Source organism: Misgurnus anguillicaudatus, chromosome 14 (assembly GCF_027580225.2).
Source record: "Misgurnus anguillicaudatus chromosome 14, ASM2758022v2, whole genome shotgun sequence".
Classification (NCBI taxonomy): Eukaryota; Metazoa; Chordata; class Actinopteri; order Cypriniformes; family Cobitidae; genus Misgurnus; species Misgurnus anguillicaudatus.
This window is the reverse complement of record NC_073350.2, coordinates 15889551-15904348: the sequence shown is the minus strand read 5'-3', so window position 1 is coordinate 15904348 and position 14798 is coordinate 15889551. Positions and strand designations below refer to the sequence as shown.

Sequence of the window (14798 nt, the reverse complement as noted above, 5' to 3'; positions counted from 1 at the left end):
CACACCATTAAACAAACAGAGAATGGAAGTAAAGTTCCCCTCAGACGAGTAATCGCGGCACCGCACTGCTCCGATAAAACCGTCTATATTGCTTAAAATGGTTGCATATGATTAGGAACTCTTAGTGCTATTTAGCACTATTTTTAGAGTGCATGCTGTACAACTACGGCAAATAAACATGTATGTGCACTGATTTAGTAATCTCTAGACAGAGGTTTTCAAACAGGGGTGGGGTGGCTCCCGAAAAGTCTAAGATATTGGGCCCTATTTTAACGATCTGTGACGCAAGTGCGAAGCGCAAAGCGCAAGTGACTTTGTGGGCGGATCTTGGGCGCTGTTGCTATTTTCCCGGCAGGAGAAATAACTCTATGCTTTCCCTTATCTCATGTGTTAATATTTTTTATTGTAACAATTTATGATTTGCAAAAATAACTGTTGCATCTGTGTAGATTAGATAAGCAAAGTGTGTGCGCCTCCTTTTTTGCGCTGAACCGCCCAGGGAGCGCAAGTTCATTCCCTAGTTTGCCGACGTGCGTCTGTGGAGGGAAAAACCCGCTGTGCACCGGTGCAAAATACGAATGATACATGCGTCACTGACAAAGTCAAGTGCGCTGGGTGCAAGATAGGGCCCATATTATATATATATATATATATATATATATATATATATATATATATATATATATATATATATATATATATATATATATATATATATATATATATATATACATATATATACATATATATAAATTATAGAAAAATATATATCAACGATAAAATCACACTTACTGCATCTGACAGCTGTTTTGCTATATATATACTTCAAGTTTTTAAGATATTATTTATTTCATTTAAAAAAATCTGAAATATTAATACAGATGGAAATTAAGTATTTGCAAATATGTACTGCCATTAACAAGAGATTTATGTATAAACAAGAAGGTTTTGGCCTATACAGAGATCTGATCCTAACAATGAGTTAATCTTGGATTAGATCAAGGGTTTATTGTCATATAAAATTAATGGATCATATGAAAAGAAAGAAATAACTTCAACAGCCAGAATTGTTGCAACATCTCCAAGGTGCTTGAAAACACTCTCAGAAAAAAGGGAACAAAAGTTTGTCAGTATCTTTAAAAAAGCTAATACAGTATGTACCATTTTGGTACCAGTATGTACCTCTAATGGTGATTTTCCATTGCATAGTTCCCCACGGTTTGGTTTGGGTCAGGGTTATATCAGCTTACTTTACTTTGGCTTGGTTTGCTTTTCCATTGAGATTAGTAACACTTCGCAGTGGGATGGATTATGGGCTTGTCGTTATATTTGCCCTGCCTTCTGCTGTGACATCATACAAGTGAGAGGGTTGTTGGAATGCCATACATCCCCATACATTCATTTCATGTTATTACTCGGTTCGCAACAAAAGTAAAATTGACCATCACAAATAGATGTTTGCACATCGCGTTTATCACTACCTCTGTCTCACATGACAGTTTCTGTACAAACACCCATTGCGTCAGTCGACGCACTCCGCTGAGCCTCATTTAAGTCGCATTTAAGGATATATACATGTGCGTCACGAATGTGCAGCCACAAACTGCAAGTTTGGAAAAAACTGGTATGGTGTTCCTGATTCTCAACCTGTGGATGTTTATCATTGCTAAAAGGGAGTTTGGGAACTTATAGCAGAGCACAGATGATGACAACATGTTTGCTCAAGACAGCGCAAGCTAGCATGAAGGTAAAGCTAATCTTTTACATTATAGCGATGACGCTGATAGTGACGATTCTCTCAGATCAATCAGTGATCTACAGTGTTTAGCGTCAAGTTTTGGTATCAGCTCGGGTCACTTGGAACCCCAACTGAGGTGATAATAAAAATGTATTGGGTACTACGTACTGCACTCAGTGAAAAAGCCCTCAAAGGTACCAATGTGTACCTCTGATGTAGCAATATGCACCTTTTAGGTACAAAAGTGTACTTTTTAAAAGGGATGGCAACCCAGTGACAACTTTTTACCTTCTTATACCTTTATTTCTGAAAGTGCGCAAATAAGCAAGCATGCAGGTGTACCATACAGCAAAACTGTTTAAAATTAGTATTGATTTGGTTAAAAGAAACTAACTGACACAAAAATCTATTCTTTGCATTATTTTTAAGAACATTCTCACATTACATTTTTTCACATCTGCAAACCTTTTCACAGTACTATCTAGGTCGGTGGTTTAAAGCATACTGAAGATGTTGCTACAGTTCTTATTGATTTAGGTTGTCTCTGTTTCTACATGTAATTCCAGGTTGACTCGATGACAGAGAGATTAGGTCTCGGTGTGTCTGATATAGGCCTTACGAAGCAAAGAATTGTTTGAAAATCTATATTGATATTTTCTGCTGACACACTACTGCAAATGAATGACATATTGTAGACATCTCAAAAACATTTTTTTTTTTTTGTAAAGCGTCTAACCTGTAGACTAGGACTACTGTATATATAGCCCAAATGGGGAATGCAAAAACCAGTTTCAGGAATGATAAGAAATATCATCTACAATATCATGGTTGGTAAATTACTGTACATTACAATCTTATGGTTGGCAATTTTTCTCAGTTCACCCTTCATTGGCGAAGTGTAATTTGCACCGTGCCTGAAAGTTTCCTGCCATAGCTTTAACAAATAACTCACACGGATCATGTTTATTTATAAGCATCGTTTCACTGGAAGAAACCCAATATCCTAAAAATATGGTTTTAAAAAATTGATGTCCACCAGATGTAAAGCAAAGTAGTAAGAGTAAACACTTTGAATTAAATGGCAGAGAAGACAAGCATGCATATATTCTCTTTCCCTTGCCTCAAGAGAAGACTTTATCTCATTTTAGACAAGTACTATATCCAAAACATTCACACATCACTGAAATAACCTGACCCATTGTCATAGTATCTTTCCACTTTTTAATTCTCAATTCCACTGCAGTGGGGTAAGAGACCAACAGTGCATCATGGGACCTTGCCTGTTTTACCATCCCCTTAGACAAACTGTTCACCTGGTAACCATCAATCACTGTTAACATCTACAGACTTTATTCACAGGAGACAAACGATGCACCAAAAACAAACAATGTACATAGACTGAAAATTATTTTCTGTGCGTGGCATTTGGTGGCCATGAAAAACCATGCAAGACTAAATCTGTTGATGGATGGTACATGTGGGGAAATGCTAGTGTTGTGAAATTCTCCTACAAAATTGTGAAAAGTTTTGATGTGTTTTTGTTAAGATACTGGACAAAGAGTGTTTTGGAGGCATGAAAGTAAATTTCTTCATCATTAGGTTTGGTTAGGTTACTTTTATTGTTCCCGTAGGTAAATTTGTTTTACAGTGCAACGACATTCAATGGCATCCAGTACAAAAACACACAACACAGAACACTCCAAACCACATAGGGACAATTAAATAAATACTCATACTTAATAAAAGTGCTCTCAAAACATTAAATATTGTCTTTGTAGAAGAACAATTTTTTTATCATATTAACCGCATTTAATACAAAGCTGCTCTTATATCTTCTCGTTCTACAGCTTGGGACTTTATACCTCCTTGCAGATGGCTATAACTGAAACTCACTGTGCAGGGGATCATATGTTTTATTTCAATTTCTGAGTTGGGGTGTAAGTTACCAAACCAAAATATGTCAACAAATCAACAAATTTGCACAGTGGGGTGTGCCTAAAGAACACAATGATAATGAAAACAAAGTAATATTTGTAATAACAGTATCATGGAAAATAATTGACTAAAATGATTTTTTTGTCGTAATTGAGCAGTCCTTTCAAAAATATTGCATATAATAAATCCATATACATTGAAGCATAATCAAATAATCGTTAAATGAAGAATCATGGATGGATGTATCTGTGGATCTCAACGCTTTATCTCATGGCAGTTCGTATGCATTTTACTAGATGACTAATTACTATTAATTCACACAACCACATTCATACATTTTTGTACAATTGTGACGTTTGGGTTAGGGGCGGGATTAGGGGTGGTGTTTCACTATAGTTTTTTCGAATGATAATCATATGTTTTTGCACGATTAACTTCATTCGCATTCATACGAATTAGCCAACTCATAAAATATGTACGAATTCTTGTTCAGGCTGGATATCTACTGATGTGCAAACAATATTTACCTAGTATACAGATAGAATAGTACTGAATAATTGAGACACATTGTTTGTGCAAGCATTACAGTTATTACAGTTCATCTTAGGAATAAATGCTTATAGTGGAACATTTCATCTTGCATCTTTATTTGAGCTCAAAGTAGGGGTGGGCGATATGGGGAAAATATCATATCACGATTGTTTGCCGGAAGATCACGATTTCACGATCTTATCACGATTCTTTTTTTTTTTAATGGCTTTTAAAAGACTATTTTATCATTACTGTGCTTTAATACAGCCATACTAATGCCCCAATTTAAAAATGCAGTCCTAGACTGTCCTACAAGGTAACAAAATATAAAAGTGGAAAAAAAGACATAACATTTTGGCCATTGTACATTTTCAAGTATATTTTAATCAAGTGCAAAATGCAAGTGCAAATCTGCAATTTAGGAACATTCAACAAGAACACTCAGGTCCTCTTTTGAGTAGCAGCATCTTACACAAGGTATACAATAAACATAAACAAGAGATGCATATCAGAAATCAGGTGTTGAACGGAAGCTAGCTTAAATGAATATATCACTTTTTAAAAAGGTAATAAAAAAGGTTAAATAAAAATATTAACTTGGTCTAGTCTAGTTAAATAAATGTAAGTGTGCAGTTCGAGACTTTAACATAACTCTCAAAATAAACATTGGCTTCAAAATGTAAACACAAAACACTCTAACCATAAATAGATACAATTAAAATTAACAAAATAAATAAAATAAATAAAATTAACTACCTTTATAATCTTAAGTAGTTTTTTTTTTTTGTTTGGTGTAATGGGAGTGAGAACCAAAACAAATCAACCAAATGTGCAAAAACATTTCTGAATCCTGACATTTGTAAAATTAGCACTAGCAGCTTTAGATCATAACTTTACCTTCGTACAACTTACATCTCCTTTTAAAAGAACACAAAGTATACTATGACTGATCACAAATTTTTAGAGAGAAAAACAAGTTGATTGACTTTATCTGGCTTGAGAGTTGCCCTTTGGCAGGTGACAATATTGCCACCATTGCTGAAGACTCTTTCTGAGGGAGCACTTGTCGCTGGAATGCACAAGTACTTTCTAGCAAGTTGGCCAACTCTTGGAAAGTTTGCTTCATGAACTCTCCACCATTCCAGAGGATTCACTTCACTTTCTGCATTTGGTGTCGACAAGTAGCCCTTCAATTCTCCTTCTATCACCTCTTTTAGAGATAATGAGGCTGATCCTGTGGCTGCAGGTGCACTTACAGCACCTGAGGTTTTTAAAAAGCTTGCAAGTGATTTCTTTGCCTTTTTGGGTGTTGGTTTTGCATCAGGGCTCTGTGATGTGGAAGTAGATGTTGGTTGCTGATCCGATGCTGCAGCAGCTGGATTCTGTATGAACAGCAAAGACTCCAGTTCAGACACAGCTCTGTCTTGTATTCTCTCCATCTTGTCTCTGTCAATGTACTGGGTTTTAAACCTTGGATCGACAAGCGAAGCCATATCCAGCAGGTCATCAGTTGCGGGATCCTGATATTTATCAGTGAGGTAGTTAAGAATGGTTGTCTTCATTGTTTTTGTTAGTTCCGTGTCATCATTATTCAGGCTCAAGATATTTACTTTCAATAGGTTAAGCACTGGTTTCACATAGGACACACTCACATAGTCCTCACCTGAGAGTGCATCAGTAAAGTCTCTCAGTGGACTCAGTGCCTTTTTCACAGACTCCATCACGTCAATGTCTTGCCATGATGGCACCAAATGTCTTGTCTTTCTGTCTGTCTTTAGGACCTGAGAAATAGCCTTTTCCTGGTCAAGAACTCTCTCAATCATGTTGAGCCTGGAACCCCATCGTGTTGGGGACTCTGTGACAAGTTTCTGTTGAGGTAGTTTCAGCTCAGTTTGTGCATTACTTAGCTCCCTCTTTTTCTTCCAGCTGAAAGAGAAGGTACTGATGATTTTCTTGCAGACAGATGTCATGCGTTCAACACGTGGGTCTTTGGCACTTTTTTCTAATAAAAAATACATAGATTTAACCATGCAGAATGTAACATTTTTATTCATAAATGTTAATTTTTAAATCGTACAATTTTATTTAAAATCAAACAGATCTACAATTACAATACCATATTTTTCATATAAAAAACTTAAATATAATAATGCATTTTATATTTAAACTTTGGACACACAAACTATATATATTTATATATAATATATTTATATATATACTTATATATAAAGTTTAAATATAAAATGCATTATTATATTTCAAAGTTTTGTATATAAAAATATGGTATTGTAATTGTATATCTGTAATACATACTGATGATTATATATACACACATACACAAACATATTTATATATTTATATATACATTTTTCACTTACCGATAGCTAGGTGAAGTCTGTGCCCAAAGCACTGCAGACGCGTCCAACCGTTGAGCTCCAAAGCCCTCACCATGTTACTCCCGCTGTCTGTAGTCATGCAGGTCATGCTTGTTTCGTTCAGTCCCCAACATTCGAGCGCTTCCCTGAGGCCTTGTGCTATAAGATCACCTGTGTGGTCTTGTGGAAAGTATGTTGTTTCTAGACATGCACTGCACAACTTCCAGTCATGAATATAGTGAACTGTTAAACCTAAATAAGGTTCTGAAGTGCAGCTAGACCACAAATCAGCTGTTGTAGCAAAAAAATTTACATTTTGAATTCTGCTTTCCATCTTGCTGCGGCATTCGGAATACAGACGTGGAATAGCGGTGCCGGAAAAATATTTTCGGCTGGGTATTTCGTAACGCGGATCGACGACTTTGAGCAGTCTTTTGAAGCCCTCATTTTCCACTGATTTTATGGGAACCATGTCCTTGGCCAGGTAAAATGTCACGGCGTCAGTCACATCTTTCCAGCGCTTACTTGTCCTATCATACGGAGTTCCTTTATCAAAGGCTTCCTTAGTTAGTGTTGTTTGTTTAAGCCTGGCTGCTTCTGGCTGCGTAGTTAGCCTAGTTGATGCACTCGCATGGGGTCCCTTCACAGTTTGGCTGAAGGCATATTCTTTCGGGTGCTTTCTTTTGAGGTGGTTAAAAAGATTTGTTGTGTTGCCGTCTGAGGTGCGAATCTTATCTTTGCAGCATTTGCAAATTACCGTTGTTTGCTCTGTGTCTGTTGGGGAAAACCCAAACCATTTCCATATGATTGATGTAGATTTTTTTTTCGGGACCAAGACTAACTCCTCAGTGTTTTCATCCATTGTCACGTCAATGCGTTGCTAAATCTAACTAAACTCGCGAGCAAAATATACGAGCCTGGTAACTTGTTGTCTGCATGTAGCGCGCCAAATCTTTGAAATGAACACACGCAAGCAAACTCAGCAAAGTATACGAGCATGTAACTCGCCTTTGCATAGCGCGCTGCGCGTGCCTCAGTTTGTCGCGTACTTGAACTCGCATACGTGATATAGGCACGAATCACGATACAACGATTTTTTTGAAAAAGTGGATCGTGGAGACATTTTAATCGTTCACGATCAAATATCGTCATATCGCCCACCCCTAGCTCAAAGCATATGGGATCTCGCACCTCCCAACTACTTCTTATGATAATTGTACTTTTTTGCACGATTAACTATGCATTCATGGAATTAGCCAACTCGTAAAATATGTACACTGTTGGACTTAACTGTAATTTCTACAGTTACTTACCACAAAATGCCCAGTAAAATACTATCATTTTCTTTTCCAGTTCATTACTGTAATATGCATTGCATTATGGGTATTAACATTTAATTTACAGTGATTTACTGTATGTTTTGAATTTGCGGTAGACTGCTGTAAAACAACAGCAGCAGTGCTACTGTAGTTGAATAAAACAGTGTTATAAAAGCATATAAAATGGAAAAATTAAATATATCTATGAAATTTAATAATTGTTTTGTTATGCTTTTAGCAGTAAAGCAAATTTCAAAATGTGAATTGTTTTTCAGCAGTGTAAATAATTTATTGAAAATTGTAGATAGAAACAAGAAAGTGATTATGGACAAATGCTCGACCGCAAGATTTGTCACGATTGTCGGAAGGGCATCATACTGTAAAAAAAAACATGTACTGTTATGGTTCTGTAATGGGGCAGTTACAGTAACTCACTGGCAACATGTTGCCAGTGAGTTACCGCATATATATTGTATATATACAATAAAAAGTCTAACAGTGTACGAATTCTCGTGAGATCATGCTGGATATCTACAAACAATATGTGCAAAGAATATCTACCTCTACGATACAGTTCTGCATTTTTAAAGTGGACGTTTTTTGTGATGCCATTTTTCAAACTTTAGTTGGTGTGTAAGGTTGCTGTTAGAGCATAAATAATACAAAATTATAAAGCTCAAAGTTCAATGCCAAGCAATATATTTTCTTTAACAGAATTCACTTTTCAAGGACTACACGGCTGGTTTGGACTACAGCCCTCTAGTTCTTGGGTATATGATGTCAATATAAGAGCTTTTGACTAACCTCCAACACAGTAATACGCTAGTCGCCAGCTAAGCTAAGCTGCTGTCGAATGACAACACACTAAACAAACTACACAATCAGAACTCGTTACGTATTTCGGAAGGAGGGACTTCATAGAACAAGGAAGACATCAGTCCGTTTTTAGGACAGTGAAAACAACGGTATAGAGATAAGGACCTTTAGGACTGTTCTCCAAAAGTAACAACTGTTTGTTTGTTTGTGGAAGCACCTTATTACGACATACAGTTATATGTGTTAGGGATAAGTTCTCTCTATGGGCCCGCAGCTTATGGTGGAACATTTTGTGCATCTTTATTTGATTTCAAAGCATATTGGATCCCGCACCCGCAACCACCCCCCTGAATGAACTCTGACGCCCCAGGTTGGCCATAGATGTGTGTGTTGCTTTTGTAAAAATATGATTCATTTAGCTCAAGTATTTTTGGAATGATTAAGCCAAAACCAAATTGTGGTGTGTGTGTGTGTGTGTGGTATGTCTACATGTCATGAATTCAGTTATTAAGTCAGATTGACCCCGGATTTCCACCGACTGTGGAGCGGCTGCAGATCGGCTCCGCTGCGTTATGGCTCCGCACTCTGCCGTCCGCCAATACCCACCAGTTCCGTATTTGTTGCAGAGCGGCTGCGTGCTGAAGTGACGAGGTCTCGCAAATTCACGTGATGATCGCGCGATATCTAGTTCTGTCTCTGCCCATTATGAGGTTAAATTATGACGTTTTGCTGGACCAGCACAGATCACAACAAGATCTCGCGAATTCAGGAATGATAGCGCGATATAGTCATGGCTCCGCCCTGCGGAGCTGTCCGGCATCCGGCAAAAATAGAAGTTCTGCGTATTTGTTCCGGAAGCTGCGGATGGCCGGAGCTGTGACGGATTCGGAACGCAGTAAGTGGAAATACACACATTGACTTGAATGGAAACCGATTGACTCCGCCGCCGTTCTGCAGAGGATCCGCAGCCGTTCCGCAGTCGGTGGAAATCCGGGGTTAGTCATCTTACAACCATCACTTTCTTCAGGTCCACTCTTCACAAAATTCCACCCTTTGAGCGTCTCCTGATCAAACAAAGCTGAAAAAACACACAAGCGCTCAGGGATGTTAAATGATGTTGACTGCAAACAAATATGTTATCTGGAACTCAATTCATCCATTATGGCAGACATACACAATGGGACATGGGCGAAACGACAAAATTAAGCGAAAAAGAAAGATGACAAACTTAAGGCAAAGACAGACGGAGGACACACGCAATCCTGCTTTAAATCAATGTAAGACATCAGTGAAGTGAGAAGAAGAGAAAGTGTTTATGAAATGACTTGAAAAGAAGTGTTTTGAAGGAATGGGAGGGATTGGATCAGATCTTTGCTAGCTTTAATATTTCACTGTGCTGATAAGGAACCTGTCATATCTCCTTTCTTGCCTCTCAGCAGCTGTTGCCATGACAATGGGTAGACGGCTGATCTGTGTGTATGTGCGTATTTCTAAAGTATTAGCCAAATGGTGACTGGCAAAGACATTGACATCTGTGCAATATGGGGGAATGAGATACCAATTAATATGTGATGAAAATGGATACGGAGGAAAAACACAATATTTGAGAGATGAGCCTTACATCAAATAACACATTCCAAGATTTCCATTTATTTCCCAGACAAATGCTAGTCTCAAATCTGCCTACAAAAATAAATCTGTAATTTTGCCGTTCTGAGGAAATATCCCCCAACTGCAATCTCCGAAATCACATTAGCGCTATCAGCTGTACTTTATTAAACAGCCTTATGGTTTAATATCCAAGTAAGAAGAGCTCAATAAAGACCTCTGGGAAGGGGTCTCCTAAAGCCCGGGCCTAATTCTGTGGTTCGCAAGCATCATGGACTCTTTCACTCTTCCTGTGCTCCTGGGTGTTTGTATCTTTATCTGATGAGCTCCATCCAATTACAGGTTCTCCACCTCGCTTTAAAGTGTCATAATAACCAAGGGCCCAATATCAAAAAACAGCAGTGCATCTCAGGAGGCCAAGGCTGAAATTATCACCTACAGTCTTCCGAGCAAACAACTGTATGTGATGCATACTGTAGCGGTTCGTATATGGGAAATCTTTAGCACTTAAATTGTTATTACCATGCTTGGGCTGGCCGCACCCCCGACCTGACCTTGATTTGGACGCTTTAATCGCATGCAGTTATTGTCTCCTCCACCTGCCAGAACCTATTCACCAATTTTGCGAGCTATGTAATTATTGCGAAATATCGCAAGGAATTGATTTTCTTCGCCGTGCAAATGTGGAAGGTCCTCAACTCTGAGTGGACTGCAAAGTCAAGGTTAATAAAAGAGGAGTGGACATATTGGAGAGGTGAGGGAATCGTTTTATTCATTATGTAGCAAACATCTTCCCCTCCAAGCACAGTAGACGAATAGTTCGTAATCTCCGTGTGTCAACAATGAGGGCTTTCTTGACCTTAGATTTGTCTTTTGTTATGCAGTGATTGTGAAAGAGTCAGCAGTAAAATAAGCTAGTAAATCTAAATAATAAAATGCAGCTAAAATCATAATCATGCAACCAGTATAGCAATATAATTGGATCATCAATTTTATAAGAGGAGGAGAAAAAGTCCCAATATCTTTTATTGTTGATGCCAAAGGCTGTGTATTTAATCAAAATAGGTAAAAAAATGTGTTTTGGCACAAATTCATCAAAGTAATTTTGTATAACAAGGTTGTATTACAGCATATGCGCTTTTTAATAATACGAATAATTCGACCAAAGACAATTTTTATGTCCTTTTGCATGCATGATAAACAATTTTCGTCCAGTCTACCTTTCTTTCCAACCAGACTTTAAGATTTACATGATTTACACAAATACCTCCAAACATTTCTATCAACCGGTCATTGCTTCCTGATTTTGCAAGTGAATCTGGGGCTATGATTGCTTCACAAAATGTCCATTTTGTGTAAATCATGTTATCCCTTAAACATACAGTATGTCTCTGATGGCAGTGCAGTACAGCACTGTACAATAATATGTGTCTTTATAAGACAAGATAATGCAATTTCTATGCCAATCTGAGTGGGTTGCACCACCGCTGCTAATCTGAATTGAAAATCTATCAGCATCTACATTGAGCACATCATGCCTTTGTGTTGATTCTTCTATCCTTAAAAGGCTAAAATATAGGATTTCCACTTAATGTAAATAATAAGCAGATGTTTGACCTATAAGAAGAATAAGAAGTGCTTGAAGTTACGATGTATGTAAATGTCAACCATGCAAGCTGATTTACATGTGAACTGCATGCTTTCCATCTAACATCATATTTCACTGTACTGTGCACGTTTATGTCCCACTTAATCTCTTTCGTTATTTACTATCATTTTCACCAGTTACACAGGGAGTTTGACATTTTTATTAGGTATGTTTATGTGTTTCAAATGAGGTCTGTACAGTACAGAAAGAGCACACAGAGATTTATGCTCACTGGCTCCCCTAGTGGCCTATAAAATATCTACTTTAACAGAATGGTGGTGCATCATTAAGGAAATCGTCAGGTTGCATGACTTTTCTAATATTTCCCAGTCCATCTTCTAATGATGCGAACCTAATGACTCCATTAGTCTCCTCTGAGGGACACGGAGCGTTTGCCAGATGTTCTTTGACATGAATAAACAGCATCTGCTCTGTCTTTACACTTCTGAACTTTTGGCTAAACTTGGACTGTTTTATTTAAAAGACCTAAACCTTGGACAGGCATTTATAGACAACCGTGTTTTAATATAGCATGCATTAAGGGAGAGCTTACCGAGACCCTTCTGTCATTAATTCACCCTCAAATGACTTTCTTATGTAAAACACAAAGATTTCAGGGAGGACATTATGGGCTGACAGCCTCAGTCATGATTCACTTTCTTTATATAGGTAGAAAGATCAAAGCCAAACCCAAAAACCCTTTACAGAAAGTCTTCCTGCCATATTTGCGATGCCTCCAGGCAGCTCTTTCAGTCATTCAGTCCTATCTACTTTAATGGGGGAAGACTGATATCGCTTAAATCACTGGCTAAGGTCACAATGAAACATCATATTTCTGAACAACAGTTAAACCTGACATCATCTGTACCAGAAACCGTGTTTCTAAGGCTAGCTTTTTCAGCAAGTTTTCTTGTGAAATTTTATGAAACATTCACACATGCTTTTCAAAACATGGCTTACCAGAGAGGGTTTTAACACTGTGTTCCAAATTACGTCTACTGGACTAACAATAATATCAAAAAATGGCACAGTTGGCACACAGGCAGTGTGTTAGCTTAGCAAGAATCCAAGTATAAGATATGTACTACAACCAGGCAAATAACTCCATAGGTAACCATATTACTCCATAATAGTCAAAGATAGGAAGATTGTGAAGGCCATTGTGAGTACACAAGAAATTAAGAGTGAAAAAACATATTGCATGAAGCATATAGGGCAATTGGCCCTAGACCGGGAGAGATACCTACTATGGGGTTTCAACAAACTCAAGATAAATTAAATTATTAACAAAACAAGCATTAAAATAAGCTAAAACAACTAAGAATGAAGATGTTTCTTAGTGTTTGACTATTTTTGTAACAAATAAACATCTGTCTAGTTATGCCTAGCTCTAGAATATTGTATTTAGTAGAAAATTGTGAGAAGGGGGGCCTCTAAATATTGTTGTGGGGGGGGGGGCTTGAAGTTAGAAAGGTGGAGAACCCCTGAGCTGGGCATGTAGCAGGATGAAAACTTAAATAAAATAAAAATAAAAAAAATCCATACCAGCCCAAAATACCTTAAAAGGCCAAAAACGACTAAATCAGAAGAGACAGAGACATGTCAATTTTTAGACTTAATTGCACTTATTAGTTATGTTTTATGTGGAATGGGGTGGAGGTGGTGATAGGGGCATCAAGATACCATGACAAGAAGCCATTTCTTCTATTAGTGTTCATTAATAGCATTGGCCATTGTTTATTTACTGCCCTACTGAAAAATCCAGCTAAGAGCAGCATAAGCTGGTCAGCTGGTTTAAGCTGGTCTCCAGCTTGGTTTTAGCTGGTTTTGCTGATGTAGGAAGCTGATTTTGCTCGTGTAGCAAGCTGGTCTAGCTGTGTTTTGGTCACTTTTTAAGCTGGTCTAGATGGACTTAGCTTGTCAGGCTGGAAGACCAGCTGGCCCACTAGCATGATTAGCTTTGTCAGACCAGCTAAAACCAGCTACCAGCTTATGCTTATTAACACAGTTTAGTTGGTTTCCTCGTGCTATACAAATGCAAAGTGTCAAAAAAGCAGTTGGACGTGTTACCAGTATTTCGGTGACCGAATGCACTTCGCCAGGGTTCGTACAAGTTTTGGAAAGTTTTATTTGATTATAGGTCCAGCTGACATTTCAGGGGTAAGCTATACAGTACGTATCACTTGTTTCTATGGGCACTTCCCCCTTAAAACCACGGCCACACGTCAACCAGCGGGAGAGCAAGAACCGAGGGCGCTAAGTTACATGCTTCACTTCACGCGACAGCTTTGTTTTATATCAAACTCAACAATGGCACGAAAGAAGAAGTTTGTTTTGGGATGTAAGGAGAAGAAAGCCAGCATTATGGAAACAATGGATATAACATATATTTGTTTATCTGGAGTAGCAGCGGAGTTTTGCGTGCGTGTTTAACGCTGGATTTCATTGAAAAGTCCCAACCGGGACATGAGTTGCATGCGGTAAGTAAGACTTCTGTGTTATGTTGAAAATGGGGGCATGCATATTATATTAATGACACGAACATGTAGTGAATCATAAGTTATCCAGTCAGTGTTGTATAAAGTGTTGACTCGTACTCGCTCATCCCGCAGCTAGTAACTCCTCCTTCCAAAGTTTTTTGTGTGTTATCGGAAAGACTCTGTAAAGCTAATCTGTCTTTTATAAATCTGATAAAACTAAAGACTCTTCGGAGATATGAAGGATGTAATACTACTCTATAGGTACTCCAGATTAACATCAGATACGCAGAAACAGCGTGTGTTATGGATGCTTTAAGGTTAAAAAATTAAAACTTGTTTCCACTTTTT

At 37.8% G+C, this 14798-nt stretch overlaps 1 protein-coding gene across 1 annotated transcript in view; it reads right to left on the bottom strand.

Annotated features, from left to right (window-relative positions):
* LOC129427212 (inactive N-acetylated-alpha-linked acidic dipeptidase-like protein 2) overlaps nucleotides 1-14798 on the bottom strand; it is a 329030-nt gene that overhangs the window by 259393 nt on the left and 54839 nt on the right. The window lies entirely within an intron of this gene.